The sequence below is a fragment of the Podarcis gaigeae genome (assembly GCF_964106915.1).
Source record: "Podarcis gaigeae genome assembly, chromosome: 6".
In the NCBI taxonomy this organism is placed as follows: Eukaryota; Metazoa; Chordata; class Lepidosauria; order Squamata; family Lacertidae; genus Podarcis; species Podarcis gaigeae.
The window spans coordinates 12,026,441-12,050,608 of record NC_139682.1 but is presented as its reverse complement, the minus strand read 5'-3'; the positions used below and the strand labels follow the sequence as shown (position 1 = coordinate 12,050,608).

Sequence of the window (24,168 nt, the reverse complement as noted above, 5' to 3'; positions counted from 1 at the left end):
ACAAGTTAAGAGATGAAAGGATTGGTATCACTAAGCTGATGTACTTTCTCTCTCCCGTCCCCACTGTCACCACCTTAATGCAATGGCAATATTTCTATTGATCCTGTGGTCAGGAGAATGATAACAATGCTTTGTTTATTTCTGTGTGTTCTTTGAGAGCAAATTGAATTAGATTAAATTGACTCCTCTTAATCTTCCCCAGAGTATTTGCCACCCATCTTCTTCAATGTAACTATGCCTTATGTGCTATCTGTTGCATGTACAAGGGAGAGCAGGGCAATGCCACAGTCTCTGGTCCTAATTATGTGCCACCACTAGCTTTGACAGCTTAACGTCCTCATGTTTACCACAGAAACTTGAAAAGGTGCACCTATTCATGAGCAGATGATTGTGCCTCAGTGCTCAATGTGGTTGAGACCCAGAGGGGTGAGGTATCCCAGTTGTTTAGAACCTCTGTAGTAACAGGACTGGAGGAAAATTAGTGTGTTTGAGAAACAGGAGAGAAGCATCAGCATGCTTGAGAGGGTGTCTCAGTCCAATGATAACCAAGCATGCTCAGTGTTCTCCATGAGTCATGGCCTGTTAAGCATTGGCTGGAACAGAAGAACAGAACATTGTGGTGGTGATGTCAGCGAATGGAATGACCTGGTTGATCCCCTTGGAACTTAAGAAGGAAAGCTGGTCTGGTCTAGCTAGAACCCTCAAAAGGTGCATGTCCTAAGTTATAAACCCAGAAACATGCAGCAGCTTAGCAGAAACCCTTCAGAGCCACAAGCCCTCCCAGTTTTGTAGAGGTGATGTGGTGAGTCTCTTTATTACTTTGCAAAGGAAGGTCTTTTTATATATAATATTTTTATTAGTTTTCAATTACAGTCCAATAATAGCCTCATTATAAAGGAAGGTCTGGCACTCTTCACATCACAAGGTTCTTGTGAGGCTTAATTGTATATTATTACTCACCTTCCAGGTACCCAAGACTGCATAGTTTCTTGATTGACAGCCCCCCATTGTAGCAACCCCACCTTAAGTCCACATCTTCTCTTGGATTTCTTCATTGCCTCTGAGGTTGTCCTAACGTTCACTCTCAACCTCCATCATTTGCTGCTGCTGCTGTATTTGCTGCTACCACCCTTCACCTTATATGCAGGCAGGGATTCCCCAGCCACTCTGGGCAGCCCATAGCTGGGATTATATTCTTTGGGACCATTTTTGTACCAAAGGGTGTTGCTTAGAGGACCCCTTCCCTGTTTGAAGGACTTTGCATCTCAAGGGTAGATCAATATCTTCTTGGAATGTATACATGAACTTCAGCAAATTTCAGTGTCTGAGGGAGAGGTAAGAGAGAAACCCCCTTAACTGGTTTGTCTGGGAGTAGGGATGTTGAAGAATTCTGCACAAACGTGGAATTGAGAACAGAAATTGCCAATGCTCACTTATTCATCCCATGTCCTTAACAGAAACCAATCTAGTTGATGCTGAGGGACTTGTAACAGATGGGTCTAATAAGACTCACCAAATCCCTTGATTTGGCCTGTGAGGGCACTTATAATGTGCCTAACATCAAATCTGGAAAAGTTCAAGCCGTGGCTGCCAAAGGAGAACCAGGTATGTTAAGTTCAAATTTGGCTGCGTTTTTCTGTTGACCTCACTTTGGTAGAGATTACATCCACCAGGGAGTGATAGACAGGAGAAAGGAAATAGCACTGGATTTCTAAAAGTAATGACTTCAAGTGATGACTGCAGAGTTAAAATTGGAAGCACTCTGAAGCTTGAGTGCCTTCCAATTTCTTCCTTTACAACCATGGCTTGAAATTTCCTGTTGTGGATGTCAGGTGATTGACAGGTGAGGACATTCCACCCAGGGGTGTAGGGAAGGGGGGTGGGCTGCCCCAGGTACCATCATGGAGGGGGTTGACAAATTATCAAGGAACAATTACTGCCCTAATAGGGCAATTCATTAAAAAACCCTTTTTTAAAAAAAAAATACCTGCTCCAAAGGTCTTATCTTACTACACTAGAGATTATATAGCTATATATGAAATTTCATGCATATCAGTTAATAACTTGACCCTCCTCTATGAAAATAGCCGTTTTCTTATGTCGTGAACGCTGAAATTTCAATTCAGTGGAGCAGGGTCAAGATATTAACTGATACGCATGAAATTTCAGATATAGCTATATAATCCCTAGTTTAGTAAGATAAGACCTTTGGAGCAGGCAGTTTTTAAAAAAGAAAAAAGAATTATGAACCGCCCTACTGGCCTACCCTCCACTGGGCTTCCTGGGTCCTGGAAAGTCGGCCTATGTGAAGAAAATACAGTGGTGCCTCGCAAGACGAAATTAATTCGTTCTGTGAGTTTCTTCGTCTTGCGGATTTTTCGTCTTGCGAAGCAGGATGCACCCTGGTATTAACGGTTTTAAGAAAACGGAAACAAACTCGCAAGACGTTTCGTCTTGCGAAGCAAGCCCATAGGGAAAATCGTCTTGCGAAGCAACTCAAAAAACGAAAAACCCTTTCGTCTTGCGCGGCATTCGTCTTGCGAGGCATTCGTCTTGCGAGGTACCACTGTAAGATTAGGCCGAGTAGATTAGGTAATACAGAGCATGGTGAAATCACAATAAATAAAACCTCCCCTTCAGTAGTTTCAAGCACTACTACAGGTTCCACATAATATCTGTACTGCATTGTTTACTGTGGAAGCACCTGCACTTTGGAACTCCCTACCTATTGCAACAAAGCACGTGCCTTTGCTAGACTCTTTTCAGGCACCTGCTAAAAGGATTCTTCTTTAGGCAAGCATACCTAGATGCTTAGGAAGTTGAAGTAATTTTAATCTTAATATTTTAGCTTTTGTATGTTTTAAAGTAGGATTGTTAATTTTTCTTGATTTTACTGGTGTGTTTGTTTGTTTTGGGGTAAACCACTTTGCAGGTTTTTTTAAAATAAATTTTATTAAATAAATAAACAATAAATATAAATAAAATAACACAAGCCAAAACACAATCCATCCTGTTGATTTAAGCATCTGTCCATAGTCGCCTACTTGTTATCAGAGGCCCAGAATCCACATTCCTTTGTAAGAAAATATGAAATAACGTAAAACCATTTTTGCAGGCAAAAAATAAAAATAAAAATCAATGGGGGGGGGGACAAGAAATTCTTTGCACCGGGTACCACCTAACCTTTCTACACCTCTGATTCTACCCACTTATCAATATGTCTGGGCACTTTGGGATTCAGTCCTTGAGTTGAAAGTGGTTTCCTACCCCTGGAGGTGTAGAAAAACACACGCACCACCCTCAGCCCCCTCACAGTGATGGTGAAAAACTGGAGGACAGATTTTGGCACGACACTAACATGAAATACAGTGGTACCTGTAAATACTTAATTCGTTCTGGAGGTCCGTTCTTAGCCTGAAAGTGTTCTTAACCTGAAGCACCACTTTAGCTAATGGGGCCTCCTGTTGCCGCCACGCCACCAGAGCATGATTTCTGTTCTTATCCTGAAGCAAAATTCTTAACCTAAAGCACTATTTCTGGGTTAGCGGAGTCTGTAACCTGAAGTGTATGTAACCTGAAGCGTATGTAACCCGAGGTACTACTGTAGTACCACAGATTTTCTAGTTTCCCTCTTTCCTCTCAGCTCCTGTCGCCTTTTGTGCTGCGTCACTCAGATTCTAAGCCTTTCCTTTCTCTACAAAGAAGTATAAACTTCCTAGAACCCCTTGGCAGAAAAGTGGCCGATAAATGGAGCAAGAAAACAAACCAAGTGCTGGGAATAGTTCCTAAGCAGGTGCATATTCCGAAAAGCGCAAGCTACGGCTGTGCAGAATCGGTGTTTGAAAATGATGCCGACTTCAGCTGGAAATATTAAAACACTCTTTCATGGACGCCTGCAACCGTACATCAGGCTTTCAATCTTCCCCAGAGGGTCTTAGGGCGGGGGGAACCTTCAGGAACAAGCCTCGTAATTCCGCTCTGCTTATCTTCAGCCGTCTCGCCTTTATTTATTGAGGGACCTTCAGCACCTTTGTCTTTCTTCTTTTGCTTTTTGCTTAACCTTTCCTTCTTCATCCTCCCGCTGCCTCCCATAAGAAAACAATTGCATCAGTATTTCATCTCTTCATCCACACTTAAGTGCCTTTGATCTGTTGCTGTGCAAGGGTTATTTATTTGCCACTACCTCCGGGGGTTGGGTGGGAAGTCACCCAGGAATAGAACAATAGAGATTTCACCCTTTCATGAGTGTTTTGCTGCGCGCAACCATTTATTTTCCCCTGATTGTCTTTGCATTTCATTTTGAAACGGTCTCGACTGAACTTTACCATTTCTGCATATTTGGCATTCTTCTTTTCCCGCAAAGATGAAACGGCTTCCCCCAAATCTGTATTGTTTTATTATTCATCTCCCTTTGTGCTGGAGTAGCAGAAACATGATTGCCTTTTGTCAGGCGGGCTTCAAGATCTCTTTAATTTTTATTTCCTTCAATGAGAGACCTCTGTTTGTAACGTTAATGTTTTCCCAATTACTTTTGATCATTGCAGCCTGGTTTCCCCTTTATTCTAGTGTAGAGTCTCCAGCGCTGGAGACTACAGAAATATTTGTCTGTTTATTTGTTGAATGTATCCTGCCTATTCTCTGCAGAAGGTGCCCAGGGTGGCTAGCCACAAAAAAGGGGTGGAGAACCTCAGGTCTGAAGGTCAAATGTGGCCCTTCAGGTCTCTTCCCCACCCCATTCTCATGCCTTCTCCAAAGGCCATACCCTCACCTGCCTGCTTCACACCCTCCTTGAATGTTTCTGCATGACTGGAATGTGTCCTTCAACTCTGGTCAAGACTTGGACTACTGCAACGCGCTCTGCGTGGGGCTACCTTTGAAGGTGACCCAGAAACTGCAATTAACCCAGAATGCAGCAGCTAGACTGGTGACTGGGAGTGGCCGCCGGGACCACATAACACCGGTTCTGAGAGATCTGCATTGGCTCCCAGTACGTTTCTGAGCACAATTCAGAGTGTTGGTGCTGACCTTTAAAGCCCTAAACGGCTTTGGTCCTGTATACCTGAAGGAGTGTCTCCACCCCCAACGTTCAGCCTGGACACTGATATTCAGCGCCGAGAGCCTTCTGGCGGTTCCATCATTGCAAGAAGTGAGGTTACAGGGAACCAGACAGAGGGCCTTCTCGGTAGTGGCGCCCACCCTGTAGAACACCCTCCCTTCAGATGTGAAGGAAATAAGTAGCTATCCTATTTTTAAGACATCTGAAGGCAGCCCTGTTTAGGGAAGTTTTTAATATTTAACGCTGTATCATTTTTAATACTTGATTGGGAGCTGCCTAGAGTGGCTGGGGAAACTCAGCCAGATGTGAGTGGTATAAATAATAATAATAATAATAATAATAATAATAATAATAATAATAATAATTTTGTTTGCCTGGATTAAGGGGCAGCTGTGAGTGTGCATTGCTGCTTTAGTTGTTGGCATCTGTCTGTCTTGAGAGACAATGGAGTTGTCACCTCTGGGGGTGAAGTCAAACTTCTGTGTTAGCAGCACCGAAGTGACTTTCCCTTGGCAGTGTTTATGGAGGTCCTGGGTTGCCCAGACAACAAGACCCCTATCTTGTGGTCCAAAGTAAAGTAGAGTAATATGTTTGGCACCAGCTTGGCTGCAGGAGTTGCCAGAAGGAGGTGTACAAGGCGTCATCCAACCACCTTAGGGACTCCAGATTTTTTTACTCCTTAGCCTTTTCTTCTCCTGAAGATATCCCTCAAGGTGGCAGAAGTTTAGGATCACAGTAGATGACATTAATGGGGCCTCTCCTTGGTCTTCCTACCATTAAACCCCAAGAAGAAGGAGAAGTAAACTATCCATTGGAACTTATTGAAGTAGGTGCTCCTTCAGATACTTGGGCTTTGTATATTACTGCCAATACCTTGAACTGGAAGGTCACCAGCAGCCATTGCAGTATTATTATTATTACTATAAGTATTTTTTGCCCACCCTTCACTCTGTGGTCCCAGAACTCTCAGTATGTGCTCTTCTCTGACTGCTTTATGGTCCAGTTCAATGATCTAGCCTAGTTTCAGCCTCATTTCCCCCTGAACTAAGGAGACCCATTTGACATCAACACAATACCAAGCCTTTGGTGTCATTGTCTCACTCATGTGAAACGCTCTATCACAGAGATCAGCAGGCACCGTTTGTCTCTCTCCTGACTCAAATTCCCCTCCCTTCCTTCCCAAATTCACAAAATCTCCTCCCCATTTTCACTGCTTGCAAATCCGGCAGCAAAATACAATGTGCAAAGAAAGATTTTTTTTTTTTGCAACAGCCTTGCCTTTTTTTTTTTTAACAATAAAAATTGCTGTTTTCATTAAGTGTTATATTTGAACATTTTGATTACTTTGAATTCTCTATCTCAGGTACATTTTGCTAAGCAAAAAGAAATGAATTCTTTAATAGGAGCCCAATGAACGTCCTAAATAAATGCGTTATCGACCACCACACAGTACAAAGATCTATGATAACATTTAAGTCCTGAAGAATTATGGGATGAATAATATGTATATCCCTCCCTCGGCTTCAGTTATCAAGTGATTAGCTGAGAAAATTTTCTATGAGAGATTTGCCATGTGAACAAGAACCCCCAAATTACTTAAACTAATAAGTATATTATTGCGAGACTCTCTATATTATTTAAACATTTCTGGTTACTGCTAGCATGATTTATACATTCAATACAGAAAGTCTCGGATGCTTTGCCTGCTATATTATTAGTCTCTCTTGATAAAACCTCTTTGCTTTCCTTCCATCTCGAGGGAACCTAATTTAAATATGAATACACACACGCACATAGAGAAAAAAATAACAGTTGTTGAAACTGAAATTAATAATGCCCTTTTTTTAGGAAAGGAAGAGATAAAACAAAATCGAACAGTTCTCCCCCCTCCTTTCTTTCTTTCTTTGAAATAGCCTGGACAAAAATATGAACAAAATGTTAGTAGTTCCTATTTTAGAAGCAAGAAAAGGGTAAAATGTGCCTGTTTGGCATTGCATTTGCCTTATGGGTAATAGATTTAGGATGCAATAAGATTTTGGGTGCAGTGCAAGCAACTGCAGGTTAGCAAACTCAAGTCTCATTGGTTTCCGTAGGAGTGGAATGTAGTTACTTCTCTCCCATGAAAATTAATCAGATCTGGGGTGTGCGTTAAAGGTCACAATCCTAAAGTTGGCAAAAAGCCCTCTGAGAAGCCATTGGGTCCATGGGAAGAATTGAGATCCATTTGTGCCCTACCATACTCCTTCTTGTAGATGTTGGTCATTTACCAACATCTGGCTTAGGGCCCTCGTATTTACAGGACCGCCTCTCCTGGTATGCCCCGCAGAGGACCTTAAGGTCCATGAATTATCATAGTTTAGAGGTCCTGGGCCTAAGGAAGTCAGAATATCCTCCACCAGGGCCAGGGCCTTCTCAGTGATGGCTCCAACCTGGTGGAATGCTCTGTCCAATGAGACCAGGGCCCTGCAGTATTTAACTTCCTTCTGCAGGGCCTGTAAGACAGAGCTATTCTGCCTGGCTTTCAATTTGAACTTAGCCTGATCTTTTATTCCCCTTCCTTCCCTCCCCCTCCCCTTCTTATAAAGATTACCCGCTCTGGGATCCCACAGCTAATTCTCCCCTGGTCTCCTTGTTGGCCCAAATAGGACTAATTTAGCCAGCTAGTCCTGGTGATCACCTAATGTTTATTGGATGGATTTTCCCCCTAAATTGATTTTTGAATTCTGAATTTATTGTTATTCACGTTTTATACTGTATTTTATGCTGTTTTTTTGTTGCATCAATTAAGTGTTTTAAATTTGTTGTTAGCCACCCTGAGCCCGGTTTTCTGAACTGGGAAGGGCGGGGTATAAATAAAAAAAATATTATTATTATTTCTTACTACCAATTATTTAGGGACGCAGGTGGCGCTGTGGGTTAAAGCCTCAGTGCCTAGGACTTGCCGATCGAAAGGTCGGTGGTTCGAATCCCTGCGGCGGGGTGCGCTCCCGCTGCTCGGTCCCAGCGCCTGCCAACCTAGCAGTTCGAAAGCACCTCCGGGTGCAAGTAGATAAATAGGGACCGCTTACCAGCGGGAAGGTAAACGGCGTTTCCGTGTGCGGCTCTGGCTCGCCAGAGCAGCGATGTCACGCTGGCCACGTGACCCGGAAGAGTCTCCGGACAGCGCTGGCCCCTGGCCTCTTAAGTGAGATGGGCGCACAACCCCAGAGTCTGTCAAGACTGGCCCGTACGGGCAGGGGTACCTTTACCTTTACCTTTACCAATTATTTAATCAATTGATTGATTGATTGATTGATATACCACTGAGGTTTCTAAGCAGAGGTTGGATGGCCATCTGTAATGGATGCTTTAGTTGAGTTTCCTGCATTGCAGGGGGTCAGACTAGATGGCCCTTGGGTCCCTTCCAACTCTATGATTCTGTGATATGCTGAAATGGCTTCTAAGCAGTTTAGAGCTAGCTATAAATTTGATCCATGATTATAATATGCAATGGCATTAAAGGACCCATAATGGAAATAAACAATAAAGCAAACAATTCAAAAGTGATTTGAATTGCCACATCCATAGTCAACATCAGTTGACATCTGCACAACATGCCCCTTCTTGGCGATGTTGCCTTCATTGTCCATTGGTAGCTTCCAGCTCAGGTATGATAGACTGATAACCTTTCCCATTCAAGCTGTTCAGCCCTCTCGTTCTGCCTGTATATCCTTATATTCAAGAGGCACAGAATTTATTAGGTAGAGGCGTGATAAATGAAAATTAGCAATCAGTATTAATGAGCCTACTGTATATGCAAATTCAAAAAAATGACAGCATATCCTGTGGTATAATTATCTAACACCCTTTGCACCATCCTAGATAAGGGAATATCAGTAATGCATGTCTAGCTTATGTCTCTAGAGATAAAAGTAAAATGTATTTATCCTCAGATTGACTGAATAGGCATGTATTGAAAACTAACAAAGGGATTCTGTTGATAATTTTTTTTTCATTCAGTGGGTTTTTTTGTTTGTTTGAAGAGAAATAAACAAAAAAAATTGAATTACGTTGGCTATCGTGCTACGATAGCTGTTATGGTGTCTCACAAATACAAAGGATTAAATGACTATCACCATTAAATATATAAAATGAACTGAAATGCATGTGCCAGAATTGTTTCACAACTTTTTTTCACTTACAAAATATTTTCATTCGGTTATAATTGAACAGTTAAATTGCTGTGATATAATTTATAGCAGTTAGCTGATGAGGTAATTTATAGCAGTTAGCTGATGAGGCAGTGATCCCCTTCATGGATCACTGCCTTGCCGTGGCGAAGGGGCTTGAAGAACTCAGAGAAGCTATGAACTATGCCGAGCAGGGCACCCAAGATGAACAGGTCATAGTGGAGAGTTTTGACCAAATGTGATCCACCTGGAGGAGGAACCGGCAAGCCACTCCAGTATCCCTGCCAAGAAAACTCCATGGACAAAGACAACAGGCATATAAAAGTTATGACGCTGGAAGATGAGCCCCTCAGGTCGGAAGGCGTCCAACATGCTACTGGGGAAGAGCGGAGGGCAAGTACAAGTAGATCCAGAGCTGATGAAGCGGCTGGGCCAAAGCCGAAAGGACGCTCAGTTGCGGATATGCCTGGAAGCGAAAGGAAAGTCCAATGCTGTAAAGAAAAATATTGCATAGGAACCTGGAATGTAAGAACCATGAACCTGGGTAAGTTGGAGGTGGTCAAAAATGAGATGGCAAGAATAAATATTGACATCCTGGGCATCAGTGAACTAAAATGGACGGGAATGGGTGAATTCAGTTCGGATGACCATCATATCTACTACTGTGGGCAAGAAACCCGTAAAAGAAATGGAGTGGCCCTCATAGTCAACAAAAGAGTGGCAAAAGCTGTACTGGGATGCAATCTCAAAAATGATAGAATGATCTCGATACGAATCCAAGGCAGACCTTTTAACATCACAGTAATCCAAGTTTATGCACCAACTACTGGTGCTGAAGAAAGTGAAATTGACCAATTCTATGAAGACTTGGGTTAAAGCCTCAGCGCCTAGGACTTGCCGATCGAAAGGTCGACGGTTTGAATCCCTGCGGCGGGGTGCGCTCCCGCTGCTCGGTCCCAGCGCCTGCCAACCTAGCAGTTCGAAAGCACCTCCGGGTGCAAGTAGATAAATAGGGACCGCTTACCAGCGGGAAGGTAAACGGCGTTTCCGTGTGCGGCTCTGGCTCGCCAGAGCAGCGATGTCACGCTGGCCACGTGACCCGGAAGTGTCTCCGGACAGCGCTGGCCCCTGGCCTCTTGAGTGAGATGGGCGCACAACCCCAGAGTCTGTCAAGACTGGCCCGTACGGGCAGAGGTACCTTTACCTTTACCTTTTATGAAGACTTACAAGACCTTATAGAAGTGACACCAAAGAAGGATGTTCTTCTCATTATAGGGGATTGGAATGCTAAAGTAGGGAGTCAAGAGATAAAAGGAACAACTGGCAAGTTTGGCCTTGGAGATCAAAACGAAGCAGGGCAAAGGCTAATAGAGTTCTGTCAAGAGAACAAGCTGGTCATCACAAACACACTTTTCCAACAACACAAGAGACGACTCTACACATGGACATCACCAGATGGGCAGCATCGAAATCAGATTGATTATATTCTCTGCAGCCAAAGATGGAGAAGCTCTATACAGTCAGCAAAAACAAGACCTGGAGCTGACTGTGGCTCAGATCATCAGCTTCTTATAGCAAAATTCAAGCTTAAACTGAAGAAAGTAGGAAAAACCACTGGGCCGATAAGATACAATCTAAGCCAAATCCCTTATGAATACACAGTGGAAGTGAGGAACAGGTTTAAGGATTTAGATTTGGTGGACAGAGTGCCTGAAGAACTATGGATGGAGGCTCGTAACATTATACAGGAGGCAGCAACTAAAACCATCCCAATGAAAAGGAAAAGCAAGAAAGCAAAGTCGCTGTCCAATGAGGCCTTACAAATAGCGGGGGAGGGAAGGCAAGCAAAATGTGAGGGAGATAGTGAAAGATACAGGAAATTGAATGCAGATTTCCAAAGAATAGCAAGGAGAGACAAGAAGACCTTCTTAAACGAGCAATGCAAAGGAATAGAGGAAAGCAATAGAATGGGAAGAACCAGAGATCTGTTCAAGAAAATTGGAGATATGAAAGGAACATTTCGTACAAAGATTTCCATAATAAAGGACAAAAGTGGAAAGGACCTAACAGAAGCAGAAGACATCAAGAAGAGGTGGCAAGAATACACAGAGGAATTATACCAGAAAGATATGGATGTCCCATACACCCCAGGTAGTGTGGTTGCTGACCTTGAGCCAGACATCCTGGAGAGTGAAGTCAAATGGGCCTTAGAAAGCACTGCAAATAACAAGGCCAGTGGAAGTGATGGTATTCCAGCTGAACTATTTAAAATTTTAAAAGATGATGCTGTTAAGGTGCTACACTCAATATGCCAGCAAGTTTGGAAAACTCAGCAGTGGCCAGAAGATTGGAGAAGATCAGTCTACATCCCAATCCCAAAGAAGGGCAGTGCCAAAGAATGCTCCAACTATCGCACAATTGCACTCATTTCACACGCTAGCAAGGTTATGCTTAAAATTCTACAAGGAAGGCTCAAGCAGTATGTGGACCGAGAACTCCCAGAAGTGCAAGCTGGATTTAGAAGAGGCAGAGGAACCAGAGACCAAATTGCAAACATGCGCTGGATTATGGAGAAAGCTAGAGAGTTCCAGAAAGACATCTACTTCTGCTTCATTGACTATGCAAAAGCCTTTGACTGTGTCGACCACAGCAAACTATGGCAAGTCCTTAAAGAAATGGGAGTGCCTGATCACCTCATCTGTCTCCTGAGAAATCTCTATGCGGGACAAGAAGCTACAGTTAGAACTGGATATGGAACAACTGATTGGTTCCAAATTGGGAAAGGAGTACGACAAGGCTGTATATTGTCTCCCTGCTTATTCAACTTATATGCAGAATTCATCATGCGAAAGGCTGGGCTGGATGAATCTGAAGCCGGAATTAAGATTGCCGGAAGAAATATCAACAACCTCAGATATGCAGATGACACAACCTTGATGGCAGAAAGTGAGGAGGAATTAAAGAACCTTTTAATGGGGGTGAAAGAGGAGAGCGCAAAATATGGTCTGAAGCTCAACATCAAAAAAACGAAGATCATGGCCACTGGTCCCATCACCTCCTGGCAAATAGAAGGGGAAGAAATGGAGGTAGTGAGAGATTTTACTTTCTTGGGCTCCATGATCACTGCAGATGGTGACAGCAGCCACAAAATTAAAAGACACCTGCTTCTTGGGAGAAGGGCAATGACAGGCCTAGATAGCATCTTGAGAAGTAGAGACATCACCTTGCCAACAAAGGTTCGTATAGTTAAAGCTATGGTTTTCCCAGTAGTGATGTATGGAAGTGAGAGCTGGACCATAAAGAAGGCTGATCGCCGAAGAATTGATGCTTTTGAATTATGGTGCTGGAGGAGACTCTTGAGAGTCCCATGGACTGCAAGAAGATCAAACCTCTCCATTCTGAAGGAAATCAGCCCTGAGTGCTCACTGGAAGGACAGATTGTGAAGCTGAGGCTCCAATACTTTGGCCACCTCATGAGAAGAGAAGACTCCCTGGAGAAGACCCTGATGTTGGGAAAGATGGAGGGCACAAGGAGAAGGGGGCGACAGAGGACGAGATGGTTGGATAGTGTTTTCGAGGTTACCAGCATGAGTTTGAACAAACTGCGGGAGGCAGTGGAGGACAGAGGTGCCTGGCGTTCTCTGGTCCATGGGGTCACGAAGAGTCGGACACGACTAAACGACTAAACAACAACAAGCTGATGAGGTTAGACTTCTTGCTTGCTGTTGTTTTTAAAATTCACTATGGGTTCTGTTTAAGATAGATGTTAGATAGATAGATGATAGATCGATAGATTGATAGATATAGATAGATGATAGATTAGATAGATAGATAGATAGATAGATAGATAGATAGATGATAGATAGATAGATAGATAGATAGATAGATAGATGATAGATAGATAGATAGATGATAGATAGATGAGAGAGAGAGAGAGAGAGAGAGAGAGAGAGAGAGATAGAGACGTCACCACAATCTTCACCTAGCAGTTCCAGGGGTTCCAGATACTTACCTAGGGTTCATGTTTCCTTCAGAAATTAGGCACAACAGAGACTGTGGTGTCTTTATGATATATGGTTTTATTTGCAAATATCTACAACCTGCATCTCCTCTGCTACAATTGCTGCTACTAGCCATCTCTGACCTCACGTTTCCTCTCCTGCTGTGAGAGCTGCCGCTCAGATTTCTGGCAATGAGCCATCAGGTAGTTTAGGTGCATAGAATCATAGAGCTGGAAGGGATCCCAAAGGCCATCCAATTGAACCCCTGGCAATGTATTTCAACATGCGGTCCCCCATCCAATTCAAAACCATACCCGACCCTGCTTAGCTTTGCAAATGTGCCAGCAGTTTTATTTCTGAAGCACTTGGCAGGGCTTAACTCACTCTTCCGCTCTCACCCAGAGTGGAAGAACTGAATTTAAGATAGGGAAAAGGAATTTAAGATTGGGAAAAGGAGAAACTGGGAGAAATTGAAGCTCACAGATTCACCCCTTCTTTTATTCAATATAAGGCAGCCTTGTGCACTTTGGCAAATCTGTAGGCATATATTTCCATTACTGTGCCACAACCCCCCCCCAAAAAAAAACCTTCTATCCAGCAGGATCTAACCAATTCAGCCAACCTAACTATCATGGGTCTCTCTGTGCAGGTTCTTCTGATGATTCCCACCCCCACCCCCGAATAAAACTCGGTAGGACCTTTCGTGCATTGACAGTTTCCCTCGTCTTTCAGTTACTCAGACTGTTGCCTTTGATATGTCGGAAGCCATTTCATGTGAGAGTTCTCTCCTTCCCAGACTGAATTTGATTCTCTGAAGGATTACTGTAGCTGTCTTTGAAGTGAGGTCATCATCACAACGGAATCCTCACCATCGATGGTGACAACCACCTAGTTGGCTTGTGTGATAAGCTTTCACTTCCTATCTCTTTCTTTCTTTCTTTCTTTCTTTCTTTCTTTCTTTCTTTCTTTCTCTCTTTCTCTCTTTCTCTCTTTCTCTCTTTCTCTCTTTCTCTCTTTCTCTCTTTCTTTGTTTCTTTCTTTCCAGACACAGACATTTTTACTTCCAGCCTTCAAAGAAAAGTAGGAAGAGAGGCAAAAAAGCCTCTTGCACTGCCGTTTCCTTGCACCTGTAGTTAAACTTTTCCAGCTGACATGTCACCCTGCAAGATGTCTTTTCAGATTTGATTGAAAAGAGGAGTCAGACATCCTACTGTCGATTAAACCTGAGCCATTCTTCAAGGGCTTAGGGAGCATATGAAAGAGGCAGGGAGCCTTCCTGTCTGAGCTGTGCTCCCAAATCATTCCGCTATCTCTTTTGTGAGGCTGAGATCCTTTCTCCTGAGGCCCTTGTGGTGTTAAAATGCTGTTCCAGATGGGCTCCATTAGGGGCCGACAGGGGCATGCATCATTCAGATGCTTGCAAACAAATCCCTTCAGATGTCAGCCATATCCAAAGTTGCAGAGAATGAGGCCCTTATAGATCCTTTTCGTTAAATGTGTGGCATATTTTGCATTTATATCCCAGCTTTTTCTCCAAAGAGCTCCAAGGCATACACGGTTCTTCACCTCCCCATTTCATCCTCACAACAGCCCTGTGAGGTAGGTTAGACTAAGAGATGTTGACGGGCCCAAGGTCACCCAGTGAGCTTCATGGCTGAGTGGGGCTTTGAACCCTGGTCTCCCAGGTCCTAGACCAACATGCCATACCACTATATCCCACTTGAGGCAGTGTCTTTTGTCTGCAACACACTTGCTTCTAGGGCTTTGCAAAATATTCTCCCAGAATTGGTTACAAGGTGATTATAAATATTTCCCCGTTTTTTGCTCCAGTGCAATGTTTCCCTGCTTCCTGTTTCTCCAGATCTAGCGAAACTTGTGTGTGTGTTTCCTTCTGATAGACACATTTTGCATTCTGTTTCGCCTAACGTATGCATTTTGGCAAGCCATCTTCCAAGTCAATGCCTTGTTATTTTCAGTAAGATACACACCTTAGGCATAGGCAAACTCTGGCCCTCCAGATGTCTGGGACTACAATTCCCATCATCCCTAACCACTGGTCCTGTTAGCTAGGGATGATGGGAATTGTAGTCCCAAACATCTGGAGGGCCGGAGTTGCCTATGCCTGGTTTTGAGGCTTCTGTACTGAGTTTTCAGTTTTCGGAAGTTTCGGAAGTTCCAAAACGGATTACTTTTGAAAACCGAGGTACCACTGTATTTGGCAAGACTGCATCTGTATGTAAAGTGAAATTAATTTACCCTCCATCACATGACCTTTCTTTGCAGCCTTCGAAAAGGAAGAACAGAGAGGGTGACAGACAATTACAAGACACATCCCTCGCTTTGGATGAGGAACTAACTTTCCTTGGATGCGAGAAAATGACTGACAGTGGTTCAATGCATAACAACCTTTGTAGGGCCAGCATCAAACCCAAATGTCCTTTCGATGCGTTAGATGAGCCAGGGAATTTGCTATCTCCACTTGCTGTAGATTTTGAGATTATCCTAAAAGCAAGGCAAGTGGGTAACCAGGCCACTCAAGCAAATCTGAAAATTGGTGACATTTACAGCCTAGAGTTCATCAGACTGCTCTCCATGACCCACTAGAGCTAAATTTTGTTCATTAAACCAGAGGACTCTACACGCAGTGCTACAAATTCTGAGATGACCGGCTGTAGGAATCCCCGTGCTTATATAATTGCAGACACTCTGCAAGGAACAATCTATTGCAATTTCACAGGAACAGAGGCTGGGGTTGTGACAGTTCCTTCTGATCCATTGCTGTCCCCTGGTTCGTGACAAAGCTGGCAAACTTTTCCACTTGAAGGGAACCCTGCAGTTTTTTTAAAAAAAAATGGGAAGAAATGTAAATCTACGTCTGTCCCATTTCATCTTCATCATTACGGATTAGGATAACCAGCCAGCCTCAGGTATTGCTGTGTTCAGACATCCCATGACAAATGTAAATTGTAACGCAACATTTAGATGGAAATTCCTGGGAACCAGAGATGCTTATGACAAACACAACTGGGCCAAAGATTTTTGTGTGTGTGTGTGTTGTTTCACTTTCAGTAACTACCTCTGTATTCAATGTGCTTTCAAAATTTTGTCTAGTTTTTGACAAGTTCTGACAAAGGCTCTTTTTTAAGATAGTGGGGTACTGAGCTAGCCTACAAAGCACACACCAGGGTTGTTCCTGAGCAAGGAATCCAGTCCCTGCATCTGCTTGATCAGCCTCTCGAGAAGTCTATCCTGAGAGTCAGTAATCTGACAGATCCATCAAGCAGCTTTTATTTCATCTCCAACAGAACCTAGACACAGCTGGTCAGCAGCACAATCCTATACTTGTCAATTTAGAAGCAAGTTCCATTGAATTGAGTGGAATTTATTCCAAAGTAATGGAACAATCCAGACCACCAACCCCTTCATCCAGATTAGGGTGGTGGTGGATTGGGCAAAAGTGACTCATCACCCACCTTTCCCAGAAAACAAGCCAGCCATCACCACCAACAACCACACCATCCAAGTCACACACCCCTTTCCACTCACTGAACACACAGGTGGGCAGGATGCCCCCTAGTGGAAGCCCACTAAAGCCCCTCAAATGGGACATTCTAGAGGTAGAGAAGAGCTGAGATGGTTCAGAATCTGTTGATTCCTGAGCCAGTCTCACTGCCATTGTTCAATGGCATCAGACCCGATCCAGGTCTGATCGCTGGTTTGATAGCTTCTGGAATTCTGGAAGACATCTGGTTAGCCACACCTAACTAGATGGGACCTCGCTCTGATGCTGCAGAGATATTCTTGCATTCTTATTGTGTTTTGTTCCAAGGAAGGATGAAAGACCACATTAGACATAATGAAGAGCATATTTGTCTTTACAGGGGGACAGTTTTTAAAATTGTTATCAAGAATGCAGCATTCTGGCAGGAGAAGTTTATCCCTTCCTTGCCCAGTCAAAAACTAAGGAACCTGAAACTCCCCAATTTCATGAGATTTGGTTTTTCAAAAAAATAAATAAATCTCAGGGGGTTGTGGTTGGGGAGAGGTAAAGCTTCTTGCCCCATGTACCACAATTCTGATGACAATTAGTCAGGGAAGGGGCATCTCTGGCTGCAAGCCATTAAAGAAAAGCATGAGAGCTGTGCATTTCATGTTAATCGTGACATACAGTTTAGCCCCCCCCCCCAGCTCCTGGGAGCAGTGCAGGAATCCATGCATGACCTCATGCTGATCGGCACATCTGTGGCAGGAGGAAGCCGCAAGCGTACAGTAAATTGAGGACAAGAGTGCAAGAGCAACTTCTGGGATTCTAAGGTAATGTTTGCTTTTCTCCGCCGGCTGAATTTACAGCAATAAGATTTCCTCTTCCTGCATCTGGAGAACCAAGAAGTGTCTTCAGTGCTGCAAAGCTTCACCTGGTGACATTACGGTTTAATAAATATATAGCTTTCCATTTCCTCTGCCATTGACATAATGTTCTTTGTAGATTTCCTTTGCCTAACTTTTAGTATGCCTGTCAGCACTGAACTGCCCTGTAGCTGCTCCCATAACAAGGGAATTTGTGCCTCCTAATTCCAGTCACATGGCCTCTTGGGCATCGATTCATCACTTAAATTTGTCATAAGTGCATTAAACTGAACATTGAAATTGTTCTTGTCAAATCATCTCCAAGACTTATAGAGCTAGGCTCCACCGCATCCCCGGCATGCAGCTTAGATATCTTTTCTCTGTCAAAATATAGCAGGCATTTTCATCCTTTTAAAAGTCCTTAAGCCATTAAATTGCATTATCGTTTCTACATTTTGATGTAAGAGCTTATTTGCATTGCGTGTAGTTATGGATCTGTCAGGGTGTGTGTGTGTTTTCTTTTCACTTATTAAATTCCCTCCCTTTCACCATTGCCAAGGATTCAGGCAGTAACTCAGCCTTAGTCATTTGCTTGAGGCTAAAACTTAAAAATGTAAACTCTCAGATGGAGATACAAAATGAAGCAAAAGTTGGGAAAAAATGCTCGAGCAAATTGGGTTTTGTAGCCTTCAGACAGGATGCTTCCAAAATTTTCATCATCAAAATTGCTCCATGAAGTTTGGGAGTTCTTAATGACCTATTCACAAGTTTTGACTCATGCATTGTCAGGATCTCGCCCAATCTTGGAGTTGGGCCTTGGGGATGCCTTGTAGAGACCTCCTCTGAAGAAGCATCAGGCCTCACTCCAACTGCGGACCCGGAAGAACATCTCAGAAGTACCCAAGGCAGCCTAAAGTGGCTTGGATCCTGCATGTCTCACCTGAGCTCCTGCAATGATCTGTCTAACCACATGCCTACCTTGATCTTCAATTCTGCCCAATCATCATCTGCTCCTCAAGAGCAAAGGCAACAGTCAGCCCCAATGGAAAACCCACAGTCACAGGAGTGTCCCCTTGGCTGCCAGAAGACTCTACTGCTGGAGGTCTCTTTGGGTAGAAGGGTCTACTCAGGAGGAAGGGTGCAAGGGTCTACTCAGGAGGACTCTCTCCACAGAAGGGGAGAATGCTGTTGTACTTAGTTCAGGCTCATGGGCTTCAGGTCAGAGATAGAAAAGGATGCTGGACTAGATGGGCCATTGGCCTGATTCTGAAGAGCTATCCTCACATTCTTAATGACCAGGAAAAAGAGGAGTAAACAATGAGAATATAAGCCTCTCAGTCTCCTCTAGACCCCGGTTGGGTTGAAAGCTCACTTCCTCAACTCCAGACCTCTTGCTCTGTCTCCAGAACCCACTCCCGCAGTAGATGCAACACATGAGCATGCATTTCCCCAAAGTGTGAGTTGGACAGCACCAAGTAGCCTTATCCCAGACATCACATACTTAGGCATAGCCCTGGCAGCTGGGCAGCTGTGTGAAGTCTCTGTCTCTCTGAACATTCATGCTCTAGGTCCAGGCACCAAGAGATGAGACTAGTTCACACATGCAGTCTTCTTCTTCTCTGGCGATCACTCGTAGCCAAGTAAGATTGTCTTCCAAAAACATGGTTTTAACAATGAGTCCGTAAGTGACTGTGGAGGCCAATTCTGCATCCACATGTCCTTCCACAGTGGGGACATTGGTTTCCGGGCAGGAGCTGATCACAGTGTGGTTTTGCCAACTGTGCCTTCATCTTAGCACATTTCTCCCTTGCGTCCTGAGTAAAGGCTGTTCTCTAATTGGAGTGCTCGCAGGCTAGTGTTTCCCAATTGTTGGTGTTTATATTACAGTTTTTTTTAGATTTGCCTTGAGAGGGTCTTTAAACCTCTTTTGTTGACCACCAGCATTACACTTTCCATTTTAAAGTTTGGAATAGAGTAGTTGCTTTGGAAGACGATAATCAGGCATCCGCACAACATGTCCAGTCTAATGAAGTTGATGTTGAAGAATCATTGCTTCAACACTGGTAATCTTTGCTTCTTCCAGTACATTGGTATTAGTTCGCCTGTCTTCCCAAGTGATGTGTAAAATTTTCCAGAGACACCGTTGATGGAATCTTTCAAGGAGTTGGAGGTGGTGTTTATAAGTGATCTATGTTTCACAAGCATACAGTAAGGTTGGTAGTACAATAGCTTTGTAAAGAAGCATTTTGGTTTTCCTGCAAATGTCCCGGTCCTCAAACACTCTGCACTTCAATCGGGAGAAAGCTGCACTTGCAGAGCTCAGGCAACGCTGGATTTCGGCATCAATGTTGGCCCTTGTGGAGAGATAACTGCCCAGGTAGGAGAAGTGATCAACATTTTCCAATGTTACACCATTGAGTTGGATTTGTGGTGCTGCAAGGGGGTTATTTTGTACTTGTTGGTACAGCACTTTGGTTTTTTGGATGTTGAGTGATAAGCCTCAGGGACATAGCTAATCAATGCAGTCCCACTCAGTGGGTAACAGGAGGCATGCGTTAGAATTCTGAACAGGGCAATAATCCTATTTCCAAGGTGGAGCTGATACATCAAGAAGCCCCAGTTGTTCTGATTTACTGTATATGTATATGCATATGACCTGCAGGTATAGGGCGGTATATTAATTAATTAATTAATTAATTAATTAATTAATTAATTAAAATACATATATGTATATGTACATCTAAGCAAACTGAATATTTTAGAACTTAGGTCATATGAATGAATGAATCAATTTATTTTGGTCACCGACCAGAGTGCAACATATGCAACAACAGATACTACGCAAGCATAAATATGTTAAAATTAAGCTCCGTGAGCTAATACACAATAAATAATTCAGATAAAAACAGCTAAAATATGTAAGTTGAAACCTTAATTGCTAATTTAAGGCATCGGCGGTAAGATTCGTTCAAGGCTTGTCTCCTTAATTTTATAGCAGCAGCACAGAATTGAGCCACTTTTTTATATATATAATATTTTTTATTAGTTTTATGAAATACAGAAAAAAGAATAAAAAGCATATTATATAAGTAGAAAAGAAAAGTTACAAATTTTTCTTACTCTTTTTCCCAAATCTGTTGGACTGAATTGAGCCACTTTTAAGGTAATCTCTGGTCATAGGCAGTTTGCACATATTTCATTTCCTTCTGGGGACAGGTGACTTTGAGTTCTCCCATTTTAATTCAAAATGGATTTGAATACCCCCCCCCCAAAAAAATGGGAGAAACCGGAATTTTTTTTCAGAGCCCAAATGGGAGTGGGTTGAAAAATGCCCACTAACTACCTGTAGCTTTGCTACGGTATGCTTCCTTTAAAAAAAATATATATATTATTAACCGGCCAATCAAATCAAATTAAATCACATCACATAAATTCCGAATTACAAAGCCGAATTTTAAATTTTGTTGGGGGGACCCATATTTCAAGATCCGAAGGGGGATTCTGATCATCTTCTTGCTACTGCGTTAATGTCCAAATCAATCCAAAACAGTCCAAACAGAGTTCATAATTCTATCCAGTCTTATCTTGCTGTTTCCACATCACATCTTGTTCATATATTTTCTCTTTTTTCTTTACAATCTCTTCTGATAGTCTCCTTAAACACCAATAATAATCCTGTGTGAATTTTCTGTTCTTCCAATCCTCAAATTGAGATGGTTTCCATATATCATCACCTTCATAGATAACATTGCTCTTTCCATCATTGATCTCGTAAAACTGTCGCTCTTAAGTCCCACTGAGAAGTTTCACCCACAATATAAAAACAGCTCTATTTCTCTCTTTCTCCCCCCACACTCAAGACCTCCGACAGAACTTCCCAATATGGCGACGGCATTTTTAACTGCGTCATTCCAAAGCTCTTATACATTCCACGCTCTTCTTAAAACATGCTTTGGTTCGAAAGTTTATCTCCACACAGCCTTAAATCCACAGCTTAAGTCCTTAAAATGACAATTCTGACTCATGAGGGGAGGGGATTCTTGTTTAATCACATAAGGAAAGAAAGGAAAGTTTTTCTCCCTCCCCCATCAGTCATTTGCCATACCGTATCTTGGCGTATCTTCTCATGTTTTATTCTTGTCTTGTTTTATCAGAGATCTCTTCTGTTAGCAGTCTTTACTCCCCCTTCTTCCTTGAGATATGTGCATTCCTTCATCCAAATTGTTTCTTTTGAAGTTCTTGCAGCTAGTGGCGCGGATCAGGGACAGCGTCCAGGAGTGCCGGAATCCCACAGGAGGGCTTTGTGCCTAGTGACCCATCCCCACAAATTCGGGGGTAGTATAGGGCACAGCAGGCAAGGGCAGTCCCCCCACCACCATCCTGGGGGGGGGGTAGGGAAACTAATTACTCCTATCATAATCTCCAAATTACCTCGTGTGGGTCGGAGAGATGTTATTGTCAGCCATCTTCCGATGCGCCCCCTAGTGGCTCCCTCGCTCCGGTATGCTTCCTGCTCCCTCTGCCTCTGTTCCACAGGCAGTGATAGCAGAAGCATTAGAGAAGTTTTGAAATGAAGACTTCACCCCTTCTTCTTCTCCCTTATGCACTGATTAGCAACTTGTAGGGCAGAAGATCCCAGTGAATAGTGTCTGAAATTTACACTGCAATCCTGCACCCATTTACCTTGGGTGGAGGCTCAATTGATTTCAGTGGGGTTTCCGTCTACAAAGTCGACTTGTATAGGATTGCATTTTTAGGCTGCGAGGCGGGCAGGGTAACGACTATTCTCAGCTTACATTACTCTATAAAATGCCAAATGCACTGATAGTTTTAGAAGATGATGATGATTATGATGTGTGAGAGAGAACCGTAATGTCTGCAAGAGTGAAATGGCAGTATTGATTTTTAAAAGTTTGTTTCTAAGGGTTTCGTGGCAGAAAGCTCTTGCTGAAAAAGAGCGTGGATGAGATCAAGATTTCAGGCAGAAGAATCCAAACCCCGCTTACCTCGAAGCAAGCTCCATTCAATTCAGTAGGATATCTCTGCCTGAGATAAGACATCACACCACCAAAACACCCTTCATCTAACTTTAGCTGTTATTTCCTCATCATTACCATCCCTTTTCCCCAAATTATGGTTGTGCAGAGAATGGCATTTTGGCAGATTACATTTTTCAAACACTTGCTTACAGCCGAGAGTAATATGTCAAGGAGCACATACTAAAATCCTCACCTCTGTGCAATTATTAATGATAAAGAGCCCTAACAAAAGCACAAGAAAATTGTCCATTCTGCATAATAGGTCTCAAATGTGCTGAGGAATAGGTCTGCTTTTATAATGGACCATCCTCCAATCCAAGTGTCTACAGTTGTCAGATAACTGATTACAAGCCAAACTTGTTAGCCATGCTTAGAGTTGTTGTTTAGTTGTTTAGTCGTGTCTGACTCTTCGTGACCCTATGGACCAGAGCACGCCAGGTGCTTCCACTGCCTCCCGCAGTTTGGTCAAACTCATGTTGGTAGCTTCGAGAACACTGTCCAACCATCTCGTCCTCTGTCGTCCCCTTCTCCTTGTGCCCTCCATCTTCCCCAACATCAGGGTCTTCTCCAGGGAGTCTGTTCTTCTCATGAGGTCTGTTCTTCTCATGAGCACCATAATTCAAAAGCATCAATTCTTCGGCGATCAGCCTTCTTTATGGTCCAGCTCTCACTTCCATACATCACTACTGGGAAAACCATAGCTTTAACTATACGGACCTTTGTTGGCAAAGTGATGTCTCTGCTTTTTAAGATGCTGTCTAGGTTTGTCATTGCTTTTCATGCTTAGAGTAGACCCATTGAAATAAATGGAGCTTAAGTTGATCAGAATGATGCCCCACCAAGTACAACAGGCAGAGTCTGTGTCTACCCCTCTGTCTCCTTTTTACATGTTTCCTTTTAATTATTTCAAAGATTCGCAGTGACATTTAACCACTCTTGAAACGAGGACATCTCTAGAACCAAAAGTATTACTGCATCCATTAAATGGTCCCCATTTTCTTCTTAGGAGAATGAGAGTAGAAATGAGGAGGAGAATCGGGGGGGGGGGGATGCAGAAATAAGGTTAGAATTGACCTTGTTGCTACGAAGACTTCTGGCAGCTTTTGAGGATGGGGAAAAAAATAAAATAAAATTTATTAACCTTGTTCTCTTGCATCTGCACTGCCTGAAGAAGGCCTCTTGGCACACACATCACTTCTCATCTTATTTCCATTTCTTCTTCTACATATTGTATTAAGCACAGTTTGCATTTGCCTTGTTTTTAGCTTTTTAAAAAGCATCACATGAGGGTTTGGCACCCCCACCCCACCGCTTTGCCCAGTCAACAGCAATTTAAATCTTCAGTGTCACGACAGATTAATTCAGTTGGAGGGTAGGGCTTGTGGCTGCCAGGTTAAACATGAAAACGAGATTTTGGGAAAGCTGATGCAACATCTGCATGTATTTGTGGTTGGAGTTGGGGGCGGGTGTCAGCTGGCCAACAGCCACCACTTCCACTGAAGGGACATACCTGAATTTGGAAACATAGCTCCATGCATGAATTTATGAACACAAAC

The 24,168-nt window shown here is 43.1% G+C and overlaps 1 long non-coding RNA gene across 1 annotated transcript; it reads left to right on the top strand.

The window, feature by feature from the left end:
- The first annotated feature begins 691 nt into the window (after nucleotides 1-691).
- Nucleotides 692-23,727, top strand: LOC310847268. The gene is made up of 3 exons (XR_014565745.1): nucleotides 692-802; nucleotides 17,415-17,540; nucleotides 23,619-23,727. It is a non-coding gene; the product is annotated as an uncharacterized lncRNA (long non-coding RNA).
- Nucleotides 23,728-24,168: the final 441 nt, after the last annotated feature.